The following is a 24,031-nucleotide window of genomic DNA, read 5'->3' on the forward strand; positions in this document are numbered from 1 at the left end:
CCTCTGAGTGCCTAGCAAGCCACACTATTGTAGCAAACTGCTACAAAGCTTCAAAAGGGAGTGAAACTGGATGGACTACCTGGCATCGACCTAGGCACCAGATATGACAATGGCAAACTTAGCCCTGTTGACCCTGCAAAGTCCTCCTTACTAACATCTGGTGGCGTGTGGGCTTTCTCACAAACTAGTCATAGACATAGTCAAACTCACAAAATCGTATCTTACTAATAATGTAATGTCCTAGACACCACCAACACCATCTGACCGGCAGAACAGACCCAGCAGGGATGGTGGTATAGTGCTATACAGTTGGGAGGGAGTTGCCCTGGGAGTCCTCAACGTCGACTCCAGACCCCATGAAATCTTATCGCATCAAGTCAAACTATGGGCAAGGAAACCTCTTTGATTACCACATATGCCACCTCCTCAGCTGATTAATGTTGAACACTACTTGGAGGAAGCACTGAGGGCAGCAATGGCATAGAATGTACTCTGGGTGGGGGATTTCAATGTTCATCACCAGGAGGGGCTCAGTAGCACCACTACTGACTGAGCTGGCTAAGTCCTAAATGACATAGCTGCTAGATTGACCTGTGGCAAGTGGCGGGGGAACCAACAAGAGGGAAAAATATTCTTGACTTGATCCTCACCTGTCTGCTGCAGATGCATCTGTCCATGACAGTATCAGTAGGAGTGACCGCCTCACAGTCATTGTGGGGGACAAAATCCCATATTCACATTGAGGATATTCTCCATCGTGTTGTGCGGCATTACCACCATGCTAAATGGGATAGATTTTGAACAGATCAAGCAATTCAAGACTGATGGCATCCATGAGGTGCTGTGAGCCATCAGCAGCAGAAGAATTGGACTCAAATACAATCTGTAACCTCATTGCTTGGCATATCCCCCACTCTACCATTATCACCAAGCCAGGGGATCAACTCTGATTTAATGAAGAGTGTAGGAGCAGCACCAGGTATACCTAAAATGAGGTGTCAGCCTGGTGAAGCTATAACACAGGACTACTTGTGTGCCAAAAAGCATAGGCAGCAAGTGATAGACAGAGCTAAGTGATCCCGCAAGCAATGGATCAGATCTAAGCCCTGCAGTCCTGCCACATCCAGTCGTGAATGGTGGTGATCAATTAAAGAACTCACTGGAGGAGGGGGCTTCACAAATATCTCCATCCTCAATGATGGAGGAACCCAGCGCATCAGTGCAAAAGATAAGGCTGAAGCATTCATAACAATCTTCAGCCAGAAGTGTTGAGTGGTTGATCCATCTCGGCCTCTCTGGGGGTCCCCAGCATCACAGATGCCAGTCTTCAGCCAGTTCGATTCACTCCATGTGATATCAATAAGTGGCTGAAGGCACTGGATACTGCAAAGACAATGGGCCCTGACAACATTCCTGTAATAGTGCAGAAGACTTGTGCTCCAGAACTTGCTGCACCCCAGCCAAGCTGTTTCACTACAGCTACAACACTGGTACCTACCCGGCTATGTGGAATATTGCCCAGGCATGTCATGTACACAAAAAGCAGGACAAATCCAATCCTGCCAATTATCACCCCATCAGTCTACTCTCGATCATCAGTAAAGTAATGGAATGGATTATCAACAGTGCTTTCAAGAGGCACTTGCTTAGCAATAGCCTGCTCACTGATGCCCAGTTTGGGTTCCATCACGGCCACTCAGCTCCTGACCTCATTACAGCCTTGGTTCAAACATGGACAAAAGAGCTGAACTGCCGAGGTGAGGTGCGAGTGACCGCCCTTGACATCAAGGCCACATTTGACCGAGTGTGGCATCAAGGATCCCTAGCAAAACTGGAGTCAATGGGAATCAGGGGGAAAACTCTCTGCTGGTTGGAGTCATACCTAGCACAAAGGAAGATGATTGTGATTGTTGGATGTCAGTCATCTCAGCTTCAGGACATCACTGCAGGAGTTCCTCAGGGTAGTGTCCTCGGCCCAAGCATCTTCAGCAGCTTCATCAATGGCCTTCCTTCAAGCATAAGGTCAGAACTGGGGATGTTTGCTGATGAATGCACAATATTCAACACCATTCATGACTCCTCAGATACTGAAGCAGTCCATGTCCAAATGCAGCAAGACCTGGACAATATCCAGGCTTGGGCTGACAATTGGCAATTACCATCCACACCACACAAGTGTCAGGCAATGACCATCTCCAACAAGAGAGAATCTAACCACTGCCCCTTGATGTTCAATGGCATTTCCATCACTGAATTCCCCACTACCAACATCTTTGGGTTTACCAATGACCAGAAACAGAACTGGACTAGCCATATAAATATTATAGCTATGAGAGCAGGTCAGAAGCTAGGAATCCTACTACAAGTAACTCACCTCCTGACTCCCCAAAGCCTGTCCACCATCTACAAGGCACAAGTCAGGAGTGTGATGGACTACTCCCCATTTGCCTGGATCAGTTCAGCTTACACAACACTCAGGAAGCTTGACACCATCTAGGAAAAATCAGCGCACTTGATTGGCACCATGTCCACAAACATTCGCTACCTCCACCACCGATACACAGTAGCAGCAGTGTGTATCATCTACAAGAGGCACTGCAGGAATTCACCAAGGATCCTTAGACAGAACCTTCCAAACCCATGACCACTACCATCTAGAAGGACAAGGACAGCGGATAGATGGGAACACCACCACCTGGAAGTTCCCCTCCAAGTCACTCACCATCCTGACTTGGAAATATATCACCATTCCTTCACTGTCACTGGGTAAAAATCCTGGATCTCCCTCCCTAACAGCACTGTGGGTGTATCTACACACATTGTCTGCACCAGCTCAAGAAGGCAACTCACCATCTGCTAAAGGGCAACCAGGGATGGGCAATAAACAGTTAAAAAACAGATTTTGAAACTGCAAGCAATGATATTTTTCAACTCAGGTTCACAGACAGGCTGTGTTTTTTTTTCCCAAAATTTAAAGGGCAGGCCAATTAAATAATGCTGCAGCTTGACAGTTCCACAGACCTTATTAAACTTTTATGAACATTTGCATCTACTCTAAAAAGTCAGAAGGCACATATTGTCGGATAAGGACCTCGTTCTGGTGAATACAGGGTCTGTTTAAACTCAGTAATGTATTCAAATAACCCTGCTAAGTTCGGATTTCCTTGATGTGTGAGTCACGTCCCACCCTTGTTCTCCTACAAGCAAAAATATGATTTTTGATGAAGTAACAGAAGGTCGGTGAGGATAATGTGAATGATGTGGTATACATAGACTTCCAAAGAGCATTTAATTGAGAGCCATATAACAGGCTTGCTAGCAAAGTCGAAGCTCATGGATTAAAAGGAGCTGCATGCATATGGCATCGGTTAAGTGACAGAAAATAGAAACTGAACGGTGTTTACTGGACTGGAGGAAGGTATACATTGAGGTTCCCAAGGGATCTAGGACCACTGTTTTTCTTGATCTATATTTTAATGACCTAGACATGGATGTACTGGGCACAATTTTAACATTTGTAGATGTACTGTAAACTGTAAGAAGGATAGTGACAGATTTTAAGAGGACATAGATAGGCTGGTGGAATGTATGGACATGTGGTTGATAAAAGTTAACATGGAGAAGTGTGAAGTGATAAATTTGGTAAGAAGAATAAGCAGAGGCAATGTAAAATAAAGGGTACAAAGTAGCTGTAGGAATAGAGAAACTTGGGGGTATATATGGACGAATCATTAAAATTGACAAGGCAAATTGAGAAAGTGATTAAAAAGGCTTACAGGATCCTGGCCTCTATAAGTAGAGGCATAAGTAACGTAAAAAAAAACCCAGGAAATTATGATAAACATTTAAACACACTTAGATAAAAGCAAAATACTGCTGATGCTGGAAATCTGAAACAAAAACAAAAAAAGCTGAGACAAAAACACAGGAGTAATGTGTCCAATTCTAGGAACTGCACTTTTGGAAGCATGTGAAGGCTTTAGAGAGTGTACAGAAAATGTTTACATGAATGTTTCTAGGATGAAGGGCTTCAGTTTTGTGGATAGATTGGAGAAATTGGATTGTTCTCCTAGAGAAGAGAAGGTTGAGAGGTGATTTGAGAGACATGGTCACAATTATGAAGGGTCTGGACAGAGTGGGTGGAGAGAAACTCTCCCATTCGCTGAAGGGTCAAGAACTAGAGGACACAAAGTTAAGGCTCAAGAACCAATGGAGACATGAGGAACAACTTCTCTCTGCAGTGAGTGGTTAGGATCTGGGATGCACTGCCCAAGAGTTTGGGTAGGCAGATTCAATCATGACTTTCAAAAGGGAATTGGATACGCATCTAAAGAGAGAGAAAAAAAGTTGGCATGGGGAAAGGGCAGAAAAGTGGGACTAGCTCTTGCTGAGATCTGAATGGTCTCCTGTGCTGTAACCATTTTATGATTATATTTATTAGTCATTTTATTGTGTGTTATAAATTGTTTCATGTGTGTCATTAAGTTGAAGGTTGTTTTTATTTTCTAGCATTGATAAAAATTATATCCTGTAATGATAATAAGATTAGTTTGTCAGAATATTAAAATTCATGCTGCATATTGCTTTCTAATTGTTGCCCAAATAAGTTGTCTTTTTTCCCTCCTTTTACTCCTCCACCTACACAGTGAGAGATATATACTGGGGGTAGAGATTTCCTGGCTTGAAGCTGCCAGGGAGGATTTCTTATGTTTGCTACTGGTAGTAAAATTGTCAATGAATCCTTTGAATGTCAATGAATGCTTTATGATTCCACCACAAACAGCATAGAGAGAAAATCTTTGGAGTGCATTTTACAACAACAACCCATGGAACTTCACAGAATATATAATCACAGAAAGGAAGGCAAGCCAAAGAAGAGGGTATTAAAGGGTAGAAATTCCTGTCAGCCAGTTTGGTTGCATGAAATAGGCAGGCTTGGAATTAGGCTTCTGCTTGACTCAATATTATGCAGGACATCTTTCAGACATGGCTGAGGAGCAGAATGTTGGTCCCCAGAATTAATCCTTCTTGTGCCAAGTTTATGCTCATAAAACAAGTGCAAAGTCTCATTTCTACACTCCAGATTTGTCAAAGGGGTGGATTTTAAGGAAGGTTAAAGAAGGAGTTGGAAGTAAGGCAATAGAATGGGAAAAGGGTTTGGAATAAATTCCAGAGTATGGGACAGAGGTAACTGAAGGCATGGACATTAATAGTGGGGTAAAGTGGATGAGGGTCAGCATCAACAGCAGGCAGGATTTGGTGGAGGGTTGTAAGGCTAGAGGAGGTTTCGGAGATGGGGAGTTTCGAGGTGGTGAAGGTATTTAAAAATGAGGATGAAAAATTTAATGTATTGACCCATGTAAGTCAGTGAGGATAGTTAGCCATGTGTTCTTGTAACTGAGAGAAAACCTAAAAGCAGAGAAACATGTTGTTTGGTTTCTGATACATACTTGAGTCTGCCATAGATACATTCACTAGTGTCAGTCACTGCTGTAAGCACAACAGATACGTTCCAAAATTGACTTAGGCTTCCCAGTATTTACTTAAATCACAGTATAACCTGAAAATGTAACAATGTGTGCCCTTTAATATACCAATTGCATATTGTCTCTGCTACACATATCCTCCCATCTGCTTCTCCAGTCATTATGTTTTAATGAGATGAGGTCAGAACAAAGCACTGTTGTTTTATTTCTCAGACAACAAGTGAACACACGGAACTGTAGTTCTAATCAGACTCAATTAATGCAATCAGTGCAACTTGTCTTTGCATAATAATAAAAAATAATGAACACTTTCCCAGATCGGTGAGTCATCTTGCTTGATTTAAATAAAATAACTTCCAATTATCTTTCTGCATCCCATTCTTTTGAAGCTAGCCAAATCCTTCCCTGGCATCTATCTGTCTAAAAAACCTGACTCAAAGTCTGATTTTAACCAAAAGTGGGAATCCAGAGGGTGTGTAGGGATGGGGGTTAGGGGGAATGGAAGGCTGGTTAGATGGAGATAAGATGAATTAAAATTTCTGTAAATTGCAGTCTTCCTCTCTTCACTAGTGGTAATACTTGGGACCAAGAAAGTCCAAATGCTGTAGGAGTTAGGTGTTTATTGATGATTGTGCCAGCTAAGCAATTACTTAATTGCTTTTAATCTCTGGGGATCCAACTTAATACTAAACTCATTTGTCTTTAACCATGTTTTATCTTTGTGTTTTATTTAAACTTATGTAAATGTATTTTTAAAAACCCAACATTTTCCAACACCCCACCAAATCAAATTGTGACAGTGCCATTTCTCCTCAATAACACAGCTAGCAACATGCAAATGTTGAAAATAGTTGACATTTTTCTTTTTAATTCATTTAGTTCATGGTTCCTACGTGTAATTGTGTTGTTAGGACTAAAGGATATTTGTGCATTTTACCACAACTGAACAATGTATTTTGGCTGGAATTATTTGATTTGTCCTTCAAATTCTACAAGTTTAAAAGTATTTGCCATTTTAGTGAAATATGCAGCACTAGGTTGTCATGCTGATTGTGTGATTGAGTGTTAACTAGAAAGAAAAAAAATGAAGGGAGATACTCAAACACCACACAATGCCTAGACACCAGCCTTGATGGTGTGAGCCCACTGTTCACCAATGATGTTGATGGTAGCCGCTCCCACCAATGTCAGTGTAGCTAGATTGGCAAGACCTCCTACTGCATGGATTAACACCCTCCTGTTGAATGGATACTTCTCCTGCAAACACTGGGGGGGGGGCAGAATTTTCTGTGCCTGCTGGCGGTGGGCATAATCTGTGGCATGAGCAAACAGCATGGCGTGATTGGTTTCATGGTGGCAGGAAGGCAGGTCGCGAGTGTCCGTTCAGCCTGTGTTTCCTGCCATCAGTCATTGCAATACATCAGCATACCATTATCAGGACAGGCTCTTGCACCCCTGTTGGATCGTCCGGCCACTTCAGCAGGAAAGCACGTCCACGTGTTTCACAACAGCACAGAGGCAATGTGCACTTGGTAGCCTGCACTTTGAGTGAACAGGAGGTGAGTGCACAGCAACGTTCTGCAGAGCTTGCCAGAGTGCCTGTTGCTTTGCAGGCTTCAGGGATGCTGGGGGTTCAGGGTTAAATGCTGCCCTGCTCGACTGGTGGTGGGAGGAGGATCAGGGGCAAGTGCAGCCTTGCCGTTGAGGCAACTGGTGACGGAGGTGGGGTGGTGGTTAACGGCAGCCCTGCCTCTGAGGTGATTGATGGAGGGTGTGGGTGAGTGGTGTGATGGGACTTTAGGGAGGGTGCCCCCTGATTCCTCTTCAGAGATTTCTTTGGGGATGATTGGAGGCCCTAGGTCATGGACTCTGTCAGCTTTTTGGCAGATGTGCATGCGAAAGCAAGGAGAGATAATTAGTGCATGGCAGTGACCTGTGTACAAGGACACAACACTTACAGCATGGTTGCCTGATGGATTTTGCATTGCTGAATCCTCACTTCGTAAAGCAGCGCCAACCTTACCGTCAGTACAGGACCGGTCCAGATCCTCGCTGGTTAGCTGGATGGATCTGTTTTCAAAGCCCATGAGGACCTTGATTTTGGGCATCCCAGTAACGGTGTGCGACTTATCTTTCTTGTTCTGTGCCAGCTTTTCCTGCATGGATAGAGATGGAGAAAGTGTAAGCAGGACTCCTGCCAGGCCAGCTGATAAGTATGCCTGGCCTGTGTGGGTGTTGAGTGGTCCCATGGACGGGATGAGGACAGTGAAGGTGAGTGTGAGAGAATGAATTGTGATGTCCCTTGAATCGGCAGTGAGTGAGGGCCCTGTGGATGTGCGATGGGTTTGTGAGTGTATGAGTTGAGTGATGAGATGAGTGACTTACCCTGATGGAATAGAGTAGATCATTCACCCTCTTGTGGCACTGGGTGGCTGTCCTCTTTTCCAGAGCATTGGTGCTGACCCCCGCTGCCAGCACCTCCCAAGTCGGATAAATGGAGAGGTAGGATGGACACAGAGCTACACCTCAAATAAGGTGATAATCGCAACACAGTGCCGATGTACTAAGGGTTAGATTCCTGGACTTGTCCGAACAGCAATGCCTACAATCAAGGTCCCACATTCATTGGGGAAAACTGGAGTACAAGTGGACGAAAGCTATCAGTGCATCTTCCTGTCACTATCCACCAAGTAGAAATAGAGGACAGAAAATGGACAATTGCATACAAGCCTAATTTGAATAAGAAGTGAAAATAACTTTAAAATTGTGCACACCAGTGAATCTCACAAAATGTTTGAGTATTCAAGTACTGTACATTAACATAGACTCTGTTTTTGTGTAAATCATATATAGGTGGAATTTTCTGCTCCAGAGACTAAGTGCAGTGGTGGGCCATAAAGTTGGCATGGTTCCCATTGGCTGGCGTGGTGGGTTTTCAAGACAGATTGTTTGCTTTTATGGGTTCACAAACAAGCAGCACATTGTATCTTGTGGAAGAGCAGGCTGGGATTGATCCTCTCCTTCGTTACCTCATAGGTTCTTATTTCCAGGCACCATGTTTAAACGGCACCCATACACACATTCACTCTCTGCAGCCCAGGACTTGTCATGGCAAGTACCAGAATGACTCCAAGAAGAGACAAACACTGTGCCCCAAAGTTCAGCAACAAGGCACTGGTAGCAGTCCTCCAGGCAGCCGAGGACCGGCAAAAGGTTCTTACCCTGTGATGGGAGCCAGAGATCCACCAACCTCACCCCCAAGGTTTGGGTGCAGGTCGTCAGGGCAGTCAGTGTCTGCACCCCTCAGAAAAGGACCACTAGCCGATGCAGGAGGAGCATGAATGACCTCATCCGCCCCATCAGGGTAACTGAACCTTTGCTCAGTCTCAACTCATACTCTCATAAGGCCATCAGGCATTCACAGGGTTACAATCCACAGTGATTTCACATTCTACCAACACAAGGGACATCATCATTGATTCTCTCACACACACTTTTACATCTTCATCTCTTGTCACATACTGCACAAGTCACATCTTCAGCCCCTATATAGGTCCACTCAGCACAAACAGAAGCAGGCATGCTTACTGTCTGCTTTGGCATTGCCCTGCTCACAGTCTGTCCGTCTGTCTGCCTTTACACAGGAAAAGAACTGACATAACAACTGGGAGATATCCCAGACTGGAGGGGCAATGCTGGAACTCAGGCCACTCACTCCATTTGAGGAGCAGGCGGCAGAGCTGGCTTGTGAGGGCAGGGACCATTCCTGTGCCAAAGATGAGATTGGAACCTCCCAACAAGCAGTGGAGTCCTACCCACTAGTCTTTATCTGCCCGCCAAAACTGTGAGTGGTTATTATAGGAGATGACATGACCACGGACCCTATCCCCAAATTACTTATGGACATACTGAACTTTTAAGCAAGAGATGTTTTGTTTTAAAGTATGATAAACAAGCAAAAGCTGGCTGAAACTATATGATAACCACCTGCTGGAAAATCCTTATGTGGATTCTTGACCATTTATTTCAAAGAGAATGGAATGTCGCACCTAAAACGTGTGACATGGCCTATTTCAGAAAAGGCACTTCAAAGGAAAAGATACAATGTAAAGTGAACAGTAATCTCCTGTGGTTGGGGAGATAATGGAAAATGATTACCATCACAGCCGAAACCACCTCCTGCTGAATGATATCTCAGACTGTGAACATGACCTGACTTGAAAAGAAAACAGATCTGGGCGAAAGACATGTTTGCTCTTCCTTTCCAGGAATATACAATGAGAGGTGTTTAAAAAAGCCAACTGCAACCCTAGTTGTGTGTGCTAGTCTGGTGTTCTGTTCTGGTGTGTGTGTGCAGAGAAGGTCACAGCTGAAGAACACCAACCGGGCATCCCTACACTTGCAGGTAAAAACCCTTCTCTCTCTGATTGGTGGAAGCAAGTCACAAGTCAGCAAAGCCACTGTTGTAAAGGAAGCAGGGCAACTCTTTTCAGCTAACCTGCAGAACCAAGAGTCTCCAAACCTGCTGCTCAACTGTCAAAGTCAGCACTGCCGGAATCGCCCCAACTTAACACCCATAACATTTCACCATTTACTCCTCATGGACAAGCCAAAGGATTGATTTTGTATAGTTTTATAACTTTTATTTTTGGATTCAATTTCTCATTTCTAATCTGTGCGTATGTGTGTTGCATTTTTAGTATTCTTTTCTCGTGCTTAGTAACTAATAAATTCACTCTTTCTTTGACTCATGACAGTCTGGGTAAATTGGCTTCTTTTTAAACATAAATACATTTGGATTGGGAAAAGGTATCCGCGAGGGAAGGGATCATTTTTAAATTAACTTTGTTGAGACCAACTGAGGGAGTTAAATAAATAAAGGGAGTTAGTTCATCCTCCTCACCTGGGAGCATAATAATTTGGGGGAACCTTGCCCGAGGATCAGTCGTAGCAGTGACTTTCCAGCCAATCACTAAATATCTCTTCTCTATACTACAGGCACCAACAAGAAAAGGAAGAGAGACACCACCAGGCAGTCCATAAGCCCCAGCCCCCAGGCCACCTTGAATGAGGATCCTGAGGACCAACTAGATGTCGATCCAGCACTGAATTCACCTGCACTCTCCACCGGCACAGAGACGCACACTTCAATGGGCCTAGTTTTAAAGCAGGCTCTGGATCACCATCTGGTGAGCACAGCACAGAATCAGGTCCACAGCAGGCAAAGTAAGTGACAGCCAGGTTCACCCACACTCGGAGGGCTGCTGGAGTCCCTGCTGAGTCTGAGTCCAATGATGAGGCTCTGGAGTTGGCCCTCAGAGAGATGTTGGCATTCCAAAGACTGCCAGGGGCACAGCAGAGCTGTCAGCAGTTAGAAGGGAGGGTGGATGAATCTGTTCATGTTCTGTTTGATGGCATGGCGTTGACATGCCAGCACATTGATATTACCATTGGAAGGGTGGCAACTATCATGGAGACCTTGGTCCAACAGTTTGTGCCAGATATGCACAGGGATCCGCAGACCTTCTCGATAGCCATGAGTGGGATGCATCAGTGGAGAGAGGGGGACAAGACATTTTGATGTCCTTCCAAGAGCCCCTTCTCCTCAAGGAGTCAGGGAGGAGCCCTAGGTAACTCACAGGGAGGAGAAGTGTCAGCCAGACACCACAGGGCAATCCATCCAAGACTTTTCAGGGCTGTCCAGCCGCTCCAAGTCCCTATGCCTGTGACCCCAGCATCTTCAGCTGCTCAGGCAAAGGAGGGTGCACCTGCCCCACAGCAGGAGACCCGAAGCAAGACCATTCAAAGTTCCAGCCTTGGCCCTCCTATCATAGACAACAGGCATAGTGGTCAGCAGACTGCCTAGACCTCTGCTGTGGATGTCGGGGAGGAACCTAGACATAGTGGCAGGGTAAGGAAGGTTAAGAAATATTGAGAGCACAAAGGTGGCACAGGTGTTCACTCACTGTATACACTTTGCACATCTGCAAATATATTTTACTTATCTGAAATTGTCAATTGTGAATGGATCTTCTAGCTGATGGAATGCTCCAAGATCATCCAAATATAACAGATGTCCCTCCTCCTCATTTACCTTCCATCATGTGCCTAAGGTCCATGGTCAATCTCACAATCTCAGTACAGTAATCTACCTTTCTGTCCAAAGCTTCATACATGATCAATATGATGGTTGGGCAGTGCTTATCTTATGCTTGTATCAGAGGATCATATCATGTGGCCTCATGAGTATAGATTTTGCAGTTTGGTATATTCCCTGATGCTGCTCCACTAACGACTGTTCTATGTGGATCTTATAGGTTTTCATGGTGACCTGCATTGCAGTCAATGTAACTTGGTGCATCTTTCAATGGTGTCCATGTAATGTAAGGCTTGAGAGTGAGTGACATTTCAAGTAATAGTCAGGGATCTTAGGCGCTCATGGTGGTCTATAATGTGAGGTCGTGACCAAGTGTACAGCTAGACATCATTCCTATAAAAGTTCCTTATCTCCACCAACATGATGCAGAGCTATAGACCTAGCTAGAGATTGGTGACTCTGAAATATCTGCTCGACGGCAAGACAATGTGAGATCGGAGGCATGTGTCTAACTCCAGATGCCGGAATATTAAATGGGAGGATAAAGCATTAGATCTGAAGGTCTGGCTAATGTGGATTGATATAATCCCTAAGCTAGCACTCTGATGGGCAATCAACATGGTTATCTGATCATGACAATGCCATCAGTATCCCAGGTTTCCATGTGCATATGTGAAACTTCTGGAATGAAAAATTGGAAGCCTTAAATGAAATGAGAGTGAAGCTCCAGTACATCTGATGTGTTTTTTTTAATTCTTTCATGTGATGTGAGCATCACTGGCTGGGCCAACATTCATTAACTATACCTAATTGCCCTTGAGAAGGTGGTCGTGAGCTTCCTTCTTGAACCGCTGTAGTCCATGTGGTGTAGGTGCACCCACAGTGCTGTTAGGAAGGGAGTTCCAGGGTTTTGACACAGCAACAGTTGAGGAAGAGTGATATATTTCCAAGTCAGGATGGTGAGTAGCTTGGAGGGGAACTTCCAGGTAGTGGTGTTCCCATATGCCTGCTGTTGTTGTTCTTCTGGGTGGTAGTGGTCCTGGGTTTGGAAGGTGCTGCCTAAGGAGTCTTGGTGAGTTGCTGCAGTGCATCTGGCAGGTGGTACACACTGCTGTCACTGTGCATTGATGGTGGAGGGAGTGAATGTTTAAGGTCTTGGTTGGGATGCCAACCAGGTGGGCTGCTTTGTTCTGAATGGTGTTGAGCTTCTTGAATATTGTGGGAGCTGCACTCATCCAAATAAGTGGGGAGTATTCCATCACACTCCTGACTTGTGCCTTGTAGATGGTGGGCAGGCTTTGGGGAATCTGGAGGTGAGTTACTCTCCAAAGAATTCCCAACATCTGACCTGCTCTTGTAGCCACAGTATTTACGTGGCTAGTCTAGTTCAGTTTCTGGTCAACAGTAACCCTAAGGATGTTGATAATGGGGGACTCATTGATGGTAATGTCAATGAATGTCAAGGGGAGATTATTTGATTTTTTCTTGTTGGGATATTGTCCAGGTCTTGCTGCATATGGGTACAGCCTGCTTCAGTAAATGAAGAGTCATGAATGGTGCTGAACATCGTGCAATCATCAGCGAACATCTTCATTCCTGACCTTATAATTTTTAGAATGATCAACCTCACTGGAGTTGATGTATTTGGTGACCGCTTTAGTGCCTTCGGAGACAGCGTGATTTGCCAGTTCCCCTGGCCACATGAGGCAGACGGCACTCTGGATCTCCCTGGACGAGATGGTGCGGCACTTATTGTAGTGATTGAGGCGCAAGGCCTCAGAGGCAACGCGCTCGAAAATGTCGACAATGAAGGAATTCATAACACTCATGGCCTTGGAAGGTTGGACCTGGGTCAGCAACCTGTACAATAGAGCGGAATAGCTCTGCTTGTGAGATTTTCTCTGCTTCTTGGGTGGCTTCTTGGTGATTTTAGTTCGTGGCTGCTTCAACACCTTGCGTGACACACCTCCCTTCGCCACAGCCGCCACCCCAGACATTCCACGCAACTTGGACCAACTTAAATCAGCTTTTTTTTGTTGGATTCAAATTTCACCATCTGCTGTGGCGGGTTTCAAACCTGGGTTACCCTGGGTGTCTGGCATATTAGTCCAGCAACAATACCACTATGCCACTGCCTCCCTCCTAAAGGAAATTGTGTACATTTTAAACATGGACTCATCAAATTACATTTGAATCAGAGACCTCTTGATCTGCAGTCAAATACTCTTCCACTGAGCATTCGACTCCACGTTATGATGGAGGCAAGTTCTTTGTTGAAGCAGCTGAAGGTGATTGGGCCTAGGTGCTCTTTTTCATCGGCAAAGTTACTAAGTAACGCCGAAATGCAGTGACAGCACTTTCTGGGCCCCAGATGCCAAGGCAATGCTGGACATGAACTTGCAAAGCTCAATATAAATGCTGGGTCATGAGTTCTTGTCAATGATCAAATGGTGGTGATGCTGAAGCTCCCTCTGTGCACACAAAGGTGACCTGACTCGCAGGCTCACATCCATGCCTGAGAATGACAGATCACTGCATCCTAATGAACAATCTCATGCTGGGGACTCAGGATGAGGATGAGGCCAAAACATTATTCTTGCATCAGGGGTGTCCTGTGGAGAGATGCCACAGCCCATATTCAAATCAGTTATCAGACATTCACGCAAGAACCAGTGATTGATGATTTTCTTCCTTGAGGCACCTTACAATGTCCCAGGCATGCTGCCATAAGTGCACTGAGGTTTGCAGTGCTGCTCCTGCCTGTTGGAGGCTGCCATTGGCAGTGAAATGTTTTCAGGATGATTGAAGAGTCAGCCCCATGTCTAATTTCTTCACAGTGCATGCTAGTGGAGCTCTTATCCCATAAGAGGATGCCACATGCTCCATAGGCTACTTAGCCTTCTAAGAATGAGGCCATCATTATGCAAGATTGTGAGTACTCATTCTAAGATTGATGTCCTTCATTGAGGTAGTGAGGATAGCAAAGAAGTTATGAAAGTCGAGCCTGCATGGAGGCCACAGGTGAAAGAGGCTCATATGAGCTATTGGTCATCACTGTCCTGGAACCTTGTGGCTATAAGGATCTCACAGGCATGTCTGCTACATCTGGCCCATGCCAAGGCCTCTTCTTCTGGGGCCTCAAAGTCCTCGCCCTCATTGAGCACATCCCTTGTGACGTCCTCCTCATCGGAGGGGACGTGCAGCTCCTCCATCTCTCCGTCTGGCAACTCATCTCCCTCTTTGGAACACCAGGCTGTGTTTAGCACAGCAATCCACGATGATGTGAGACACCCTCTGGGGAGAGCACTGGAGAGTGCCGCCTGACCAGTCCAGACATCTTAAACACATCTTCAACATGCCAATGATGTACTCAGTCAAGGAGCGTGTCACAGAAAGAGTCGCATTGCACCTTTCCTATGAAGCACTTTGTGGCCATCAAACTTGGGTCATTAGCCATGTCTTTTGGGGGGTAACCTTTATCACAGATAAGCCAAACCTGAATGCATTGAGGGCCCTTGACAATCTGCGGCACCTGCGATTGACTCAAGACGTAAGAGTCGTGGGAGCGCGCAGGGTATCTCATACAGACTTGCATAATCTGCTTTTGGTGGTTACAGAATTTCTGCACATTGAGAGAGTGGAAGCCATTTCTGTTGATGAATTGTTGTGGCTGCTGCCAGGCAGCACTTAATGTCACCCGTGTGCAATTGATGGCATGTCTGTGGGATGCCAGAGTTCACTGCAAATCCCACTGCTCTGGCAGCCTCACTGCCTTCAACCAGGGAGAACTAGACGTAATTCTGTGCCGTACTGAATAGTGCGTCGGTAACCTCTCTGATGTATTTATGAGCGGCGGATTGCAATATGCTGCAGATGTCCCCAGTGGACCCCTAGAACGAGCTACTCACAAAAACTTTGAGTGAGATGGTCACCCGGCCTCCTAGTCCTTGCGGCGTCAGATCTTCCTGAAGGAAGTGGCGGATCTGAGCCACCACATCCCTTGACAAGTGAAGGTTTCTATGGCACTGTCTCTTGCTTATCTGCAGGTTCTTCCTGGTCTTGCCTGAACAGACTTGGCATGGAGTCGGAGCAGCTGCGAACACAGCACAGTGAAAGGTAGGCAACCGCTGTGCGTACAAACCTCGAAGTCAGTTATATCTGGCCATGATTCACAATGGTCTAATTAGCCACTGATGTGTCCAGTACTTTTGGAGGGGGGTGGGGGTGGGGGGGGGTGGTGGTTGGGGTGAGGGGTGGGCCTGTGATTCCGGTGAGCTTGGCTTTTAACGAGCATTCATGAGATAAAAAGATACATAAATACAGTTCCTAAAATGGTGGGGCGGGCAGCCCTACCCACCATGAAACTCGGGAGTAGAAAATTGGAATCCATGTTCACGTCAGTGGAAACTGACCTTTAGCCGCACTCCAAATTTTCTGGTTCTGCCTGCCACGATGCCTGCTGCTATCAGGACTGGAAAATTCCACCCACCCTCCTGCTACAATATATATTAATTTTAGAGTTAGGTGAATGAAATTTTTGATCACTTCATCAGAAGAAGTCAAATTGTCTTGAGGAACTTAAAAGTGAAAAGAAAATGCAGATTGTGATATACTGCCCCTGCAGGAAAAAAAAATAACTTGGCTTAACTTTTCAAGCTTCTGGTGTTCTCTTTGTAGAGCTTTTAAACAGAATAATCAATGTCATGAAATTTATCTGACTTTGTTCAATGATGCAAACAAATACATGTTCTCATATCCTGTTTCTGGATGACCTTTTCATTAGTTCATGAAGGACAATGAGATGTTCAAAGATGTCACAGACTATTTACTTCATATTACTTTGTGCACCAGAATAGGTTCAGGCTATGTTCACTGGCAAGTACTGAGCACCTCCTCCTGTTTTTTTAGTCATCCACTTAATAGTAACTAGTTCATCTTTTGTTCACAAATCCAAAGGAGGAAAGTTAATTATTATTTATAACACTCAATAAAAAAAAGTCTTTATTTGCAGATCCTTCTAATTAATCAGCCACACCCCGTGCAGAATAGTCTGATACAAGCCCACTTGCAAATCTGTCGTGTTTCTGTCAATCTCTCTGATTTCAATGCATTTTCTGCCCATGAACTCTTCCATTGTTAATAGCTAACCATCAGCTCCAATGACAGCAAATTTTGCGACAAGTGCAGCCATAATGAATAGTGGACGATATCCATAATTACTAATAAACTAATTGTGTTCTGATACCTAGCATAAAGGGAACAATAGGAAGTCTAAATTGCAGTTAAATTGTTTAACTAAGCGGCATGGTGTTTAATTGTGAATATATTGGGGTCAACATTTCTTTTCACCAGTTGGGAAAGGGTTGCCAGGAAGAGAGATTGGGATCAGAACACTGGACTCACTTCAGAAACTCATTTAAGAAACAGTTAAGAGTGATGGGAAGAGGCTAGGGATGGTGTTGTAAAATGATTAACTTCTTCATCTGAACTTAACTACGGAATGAACTAATTGACTGAATGGTATCTAATACATCCAGTTTTGTCAAATCCATCTCTGTGGAGAGAGAAACAGAGATAACGTTTCAAATTAAAGGATGGAATTGTCCATTCTGGAGACAAAGTCTGGCAGTGGGTGGGAAAGTAAACGTGATTCCTGCTGGCTGGCGGGCTGGGTGAACATGCGCGTTCGTCAGCTTTTGAACTCATTAATTATGCATCAGCAAAGGGCTCATCAAATCTTGTGGAGGGGCAGGCAGGAAGTCATCCGCTGTGACGTTATCTCATGGTATCCAAGGTAATGATGCCATATGTAAAGGGCACCCAGACAGATATTCACTCATTGCAGACCAGGAACACCAAACTTCTCCTTCAGAGTCCTTGAGGCCACAGCTCGTTTTGTAGAAGCTCGCAGGTGTGAGTAACCCAAAACATATGAGGGCACATCTGGCATTGACTTTCGCTCATCTATAGATGAGAGCAATGCCAGCGATACACCCATGGTCAGGCCAATGCTTGCCAGCATCTTGAACTTCTAGAAGCCCTGCTGCCTGTTGCTGCTCAGGCTCTTGCTCCTTCTGGCTCTGTGCCAACCTGTGATGGGCTCTCTTTCTCCTCATCTGGCTGAGAGTCATTACCAAGTCTGTGTTGTCTGCAGCCTGCATCATCAACGCCTCAATGGACATGTGAGTGAATTGAAGTGATACAGTGTGCATGTCCTTTACAGGTTTCCCTCCATCTCAAAGCCAGTAAGCCAGTGCTAAGCCCTTCACCTGGGCTCCATCTCGATATGGCATCCCCACCCTAGCCCAGACTTTCCAGGTAAAGGACATCCTGGAGGACCAGAGATGCATGTTCCTCCCATTCATACACGAATGCATATGGAGACATTGCTTATGTGCAAGAAGCCTCACATGGGCACTTCCGCACTTGTCTCCACTATCTTGGAAACTCTATAGAGAAACCATTGCCTTGACAGCATAGAAAGATTAACTGCATGATCATCTTCACCCAGGAGGATGGAGGTTTAGAGCCATGAATTGGCTGCCCTCCACCAGCCATGCCTCTTCTAGGCATTCCACCTCCCTCCCTCCCTTTATCCCTGCCTCTGACTCCAGCTGATGGCAAATGACACAGAATGAACAGCGGCTCCACCTCTTGCTGGGATCCTGATGTTGTGTGATCGATGAGTCAGGAGCAAACCTGCTGCAATCCAGGCTTAACCACGGAGAGGAGAATAGTAGTGAGCATCTTTTACACCCAGCCACCTTATATTTATTAGGGTGTCCCTGTAGTCAGCTACTTGTGCTAACCTTGAACTCCATCCACTTGAAAAGACTTCTTTCCCACCTCGAGGGATTTCACTGACTGACTAACTGCGTGGCCAAGGTCAGATTTGAAAAATGATGCACGTCAACTTTCAAACTCACTCCACTACCTTCTCTCCACCAACCCCCACCACTGTAGACCCACCCAACATCACCATTCCTCTCCCCACTGTCACCCTCAAATCTCCTCCCTTTACCCTGGACCCTTGAATCCACCTCCAGTTTTATTTCTTCCCTTCAGAGCCGACACCGTTACTGTCCTCATGACCACCCTGACCTTGCTCCCTCCTGTTATCTGAGCCACTTGTCCTGTCTGCCTGCAACACCGACCCTTGGAGGCCTTCATCTACAAGACTCACCCTGGGCCTGCTACCCTACTGCATCCCACTCCGCACTCTGACTGTGATTGTTCCTTCCTGTCCCCAGGACTTTGAGCTCTCCCCCCAGGACTCCAACGTTGACACAACTGACCCCACCCTCTAAGCCACACCCCCTCACTGCCTCAGAAACTCTCCCCACTTTTCCCCCATTAGCCTGCCTACCTTGACCAACTTTCGGTCCACCCTTCCAACCTACCTGCACCCCCACCACCCCCTCACCTTCCAGCCTTCTCCTGCCTCCCTTCTCCAGCTTTGGTGCAGCGGTTGTTAATGGCAGTCAAATAAAGTTATGCAAAGTGCCCAAGAAGGAGAAAGCAACATCTATGGACCTCAACATCGTGGAAGAGGTGAAGCTCACCAGGTGCTTGCCAATTATATACAGTTGTAAAACTGAACGTTCTAAATTCTCGCTAGCCAGAACTTAATTTGGAGGGCAAACTTTTCCAGCGAGGTGGCCTTTTTCAGTAACATGTATGAGATTCATGGTGTTGTTTGTGGGGAAGCTCGACCCACCCCCCCTTTAACCCACCTTGAAAGTCAACAGAACAAAATTTGAACATTTTATTCTGCCATTCAGAAACAGATTTTCTGCCTCCTGCCAAATTAAGTGCCCCCACCCGCTGAGATTCCCACTGCTGGTGGTAGTGGAAAATCCCACCCAAACGCTTTCTTATGAAAGGCCAACGACCTGAAACATTGGGCTGGATTTTCATTTTTGTTTTTGGGGGCAGGTAATTTGTGTTGAGTTGCGGGGTGGGTGCAGGGTAGAATTAAGTCTTCTATTCCCCAGATGGTGATTGGAGATGGCCACAGGGGCTATCAAGTGCTGAGGGGCTGGTTAAAAGGCCTGCCTCAGTTCTCTGGGGCTTTGTCCTAGTTGTTTCGTTAAGTATTATGCCCTCTAGCCCTCACCCCTCACATTGTCTCATCACCACTGCCCACCCACCCCCACTGACTCCCCAAGCCCCAGTCATGCCTACTCATGCCAACCAATGCTCTCCACCTACTCCAATGCTACATACCCTCCATGCCAACCAGTCTTCCTCCACCCACTCCCATGTTCCCTTATAGCCCCTAGGCCAACTTAGTGCCAACTCATGAACCCCCCACTCATCCTCACAATGCCTTATAACCCCTATGCTAACAGTGCCAACACATGATAACCCATGTCCCTGCCACCCATTACCCTTACACCCTCCATGCCAACTTACTCAATATCCAAAATGGACGGATCTTAAAAGCCATGCTGAGATGGAATAAAATAAAGCTATTAATTATCTATTTCAGACCACTATATATAAAAAGCGCTTTCATTCATGAAAGCCCATTCAATACATTTAAATACCCTCAGGTAATTCATTTTCAAAACAAACATGTGTATTCATAACCCCACAACAAAGATAGCTAATCATTTAATCATTGTCAATCAAACTGTGAACTTACATCCCTACCACACAATGGCTGTGATAATGGCAGGTTGTGGGAGAGGTAAAGCAGTAATAATGCTATAATGATAGCCTTTAGTATTATATCAATAAATAACTATTGAAACTGCTAGAACAGACTTTTTACTCTCACCGTCACAGTCAGGCTTTTTTTTTTGAAAATTAAAGGCAGGGGATTTAAATAATTTGACAGTTCAACATACCTTATCTGCCCTTGATGAACACTTATATCATCATCATAAAGTCATGGAACACACACTGGGGTTGAGGCTATTCGTGGAGTGAAAATCAGATCTGCTTCTCCTATGCACTGAGTTTAAATGGTCCAGTTGATTTGTAAATTCTACCTGTGTAATTCACATCTTGCCTCTTTTCTCTTACTGAAGAAGACGGGATCTGCCACGACTGGGGAGGTGGGGGGGGGGGATGTCCAGGTCAGTGCCCCATTTGCCATTTTAAAGGTCCACGACTCTGTGAAAATTCGGCCCATTAACCCTGATTATCTCTCCACAGATGCACCAGGCCTGCTGAGTATTTCTAGCACTTTGTATTTTTCTTTCAGGCTTCCAGCACCCACAACACTTTGCTTTTGTGCGAAGGAAGCAATACTTGCACTACAAAGTGCAGAGCAAAATAGCATTTTTTTGTCAGCATGTGTAGACTCAATGGGCTGAATGGCCTCCTTCTTCACTGTAAGAATACTGTGATACTGTGTAGCAATGTTCCATGGTTACTCAGTGGATTCTGAGACTTACTTAATGGTCCTGGGGATTCAAGCAATCACCTCTCAAGCTTTATACTCAAATTGACCACAGACTGCTTTTCGTTTTTGGGGCTCTCTTGGAGACAGCGTGGCTGGGATTTTGTCGGGCCGACAGGGTCTCGCCCACTGGTTGTAGAACCCCTGTCTGTTCCATGAAGTAGGCCTGATGGAATCAACTGCCCAAACAGGCACTTAATTGGCCACCATCGGGCTTTCCTCGCCATTGAGCTCTCCAGCTGTGATAGTCCTGGCCGTCAAGAGCTGCCGGCCAATAAAAGACCGGTGGCTTGTTATTGGCACCACTGCATTCACCCAAGGCTCAGGATTGTGGAAGGACCCTATGCCAAAAGTTATTAAAGGCAAGATAGGGGTCATAGGGTGGAGCGGGCAGAGAGGTTGGAGGCAAGGGCTTGGGGGTTGGCTTTCCTGCAGCCTTCCCTGCCTAATGCTCGGTGTCTCATTCGGGCACAGATTATGTGATAGCGAGAGACTGCCCACCCCCACATGAGGCTTCTCCCATGATTAAGTGGGTTCAGCCACATCAGCCTGCATAAAATCCAGCCCTTTGACTAGTGCATTATGAGAGTTGTACTCAGTGTTACACTGTCTAATGGGTGGAATATGTATTGATGGGCCAGCTGGTCTTTTCTTTCTTTTTATTTACATTTATATATTTATATGCAAGTATTGGAGAAAATACATCAGGAGAGCCCGACATTGAAAGGCAATGTACTGCAAAGTTTTCATGCATGGTATGAAACAACCATGAATCCTAACTCTGAAAAGTGTCATGCCATATGCTTGCCACCATACTTATGCCCTGTAGGTAAATCTGTATCTTTATAATACCTTATCAGGTATTATAATTTTATAATACCTTATCAGAACTTCACTTTGTTTTTTCTAAAGCTGAGATAATTGGGCTAAATCTTAACCCTCCAAAAAGGATACGGTAGGTTGGGGTCAGATGAGATATTAAATGTTTAAAAAAATTCTCAAACCCGACTCCAGCCCGCTGCCAACCTGCCCATTTGTGGGTTTAACAGAGGTGGGACATCGGATGGGTGGCCAACCCACTCCCAAGAAGCAGGTTGGTAGTTTAAATATTTTAAGGTGCCTCTGATTTAATCTGATTTGCAGGTTTAACCTTGGCTGTTTTGTTTCCCAGGCCTCAGGAAAGTTGGCTACAGGAGAGAGCTGAAGATAGCTTTGTGGAGAAGCTATGTGCTTCATCCCTACACCACAAGCACTCATTCCCTCTGAGAATCAACCTTACCCCCTGGAGTCGGGATAGGGCCTCCTTCCCAGGGTCGCATTTCCCCGCCCAAATGAGCGTTTGGACCCCGCACCCTATGAAGCTCACTACCTGCAACAGGCAGCTTATCTGTGGCTGCCACCTGCACTGAAGCGCTCCCCTACTGATTGAAAATCAGGCCTATTAGTCAGGTGTTGACGTTTCGAGTCCTCATGACCCTTCGACAGAACAGTTCTGTCGAAGGGTCATGAGGACTCGAAACGTCAACTCTTTTCTTCTCCGCCGATGCTGCCAGACCTGCTGAGTTTTTCCAGGTAATTCTGTTTTTGTTTTGGATTTCCAGCATCCGCAGTTTTTTTGTTTTTATCTATTAGTCAGGTTACCTTCTAGGTAGGGATCCTGTCAAAAGAAAAACTCGCCAGCATGTGGGGCAACCTGAAATATTGGATTTTCTGACTGAAACTCTGCTCTCCAGCCCATGCACTCTGTCCTGTCAAGTTTTGGCGTAATATTTTTTAGTGAACTAACCAACCACGTTACTGCACCAGACTAAAACTGCAGCCTTATCCTGCAGCAAACATGGTAAAATATCTTGCAAGATGTTGCATCTTTAAATAGCCCATGTTATCACGATATAATACTCAGTACTGTTCCAAGTTTGAAAGCACATTTTTCACTGATTATATGTTACTGTAAATATATTGTGTAAACAAGAGAAATTTAAAAATCTAAACAATTAAAGCCCCATCCTGTTTTATTGGAGCTTGCAAACTTATATATGTATTAATGGTAATATATACCAGTAAATCTCATGTCTCCAGTCTATTAAGTTATCCCTGAAGTCAACAAAATTAATAGACAACATAGCTGTAGTTCTTTGAGCAGCAGTGAGTAAGAAGGCTTCACTTCTCTCGTGAGGGTGTGACTAAGTTGTGTCGCCTCCTACAAGAAGACCTGCAACCCACAGCCAGAGCTAACACAGCAATTGCATATTGAAGTCAACTTGACTGCAACCATACATTCCTTTGCCTTTACTTCCTTCCAGGCTGCCATAGGGAATATTTGAAACATCAATCAGCCTGTTGTCATGCTTGCCTTAAGCAAGTTGCTAATGCCATGTCTGCCAGAGTGAAAACCTTCAACACTTTCTCTAAAACAGCTGTAAGCAGCAGGTTTCGGCCCTGGAATTTGCACAAATTTCAGGCTTCCCTCAAGTCCAGGGCACCATTGATCCCACTGATATTACACTGTAGGCTCCACTGTCTTCACAAATTGCAAGGGCTTCCACACTGTGGGAGGAATTTTACAGTCCCCTCACAGCGGGGGTGGAGCGATCCCATGAGCCGTTCAAAAGTCCATTGACTTCGGCAGGACCAAAATGTCGGCCTCTAGTGTGAAACTAGTACATGATGCATCATACAGATGAATCATGCAGATCTCTGCCAACTAACCTGGCAGTTGCCATGACAATTTTATTTTGTATCAATCCTCTATCATCCCCTACCCTTTTTTTCACCCCTGTATGGCATGTGAGAGATTGGTAAAATGAGATAAAGCACTCTCATCTGCACACTTGTCTCCTCTCACGATTTTGCACTCGACGGAAGAATTGCACTAGAATCAGATCCATCGATCAACCAGAGCCCTCATCGAGCAAATTACTGAAAGCCACCAAGCAACAAGTACATTGCCTGGCTGGTCCACTAACTTCCTGCAATGCAGTCTGGAAAGAGTGCCCAAATGATGGTGGTTTGTTATGCACTATGTAATGTTGCTCAGTA

The sequence above is a fragment of the Carcharodon carcharias genome, chromosome 9 (genome assembly GCF_017639515.1).
Source record: "Carcharodon carcharias isolate sCarCar2 chromosome 9, sCarCar2.pri, whole genome shotgun sequence".
NCBI lineage: Eukaryota > Metazoa > Chordata > Chondrichthyes > Lamniformes > Lamnidae > Carcharodon > Carcharodon carcharias.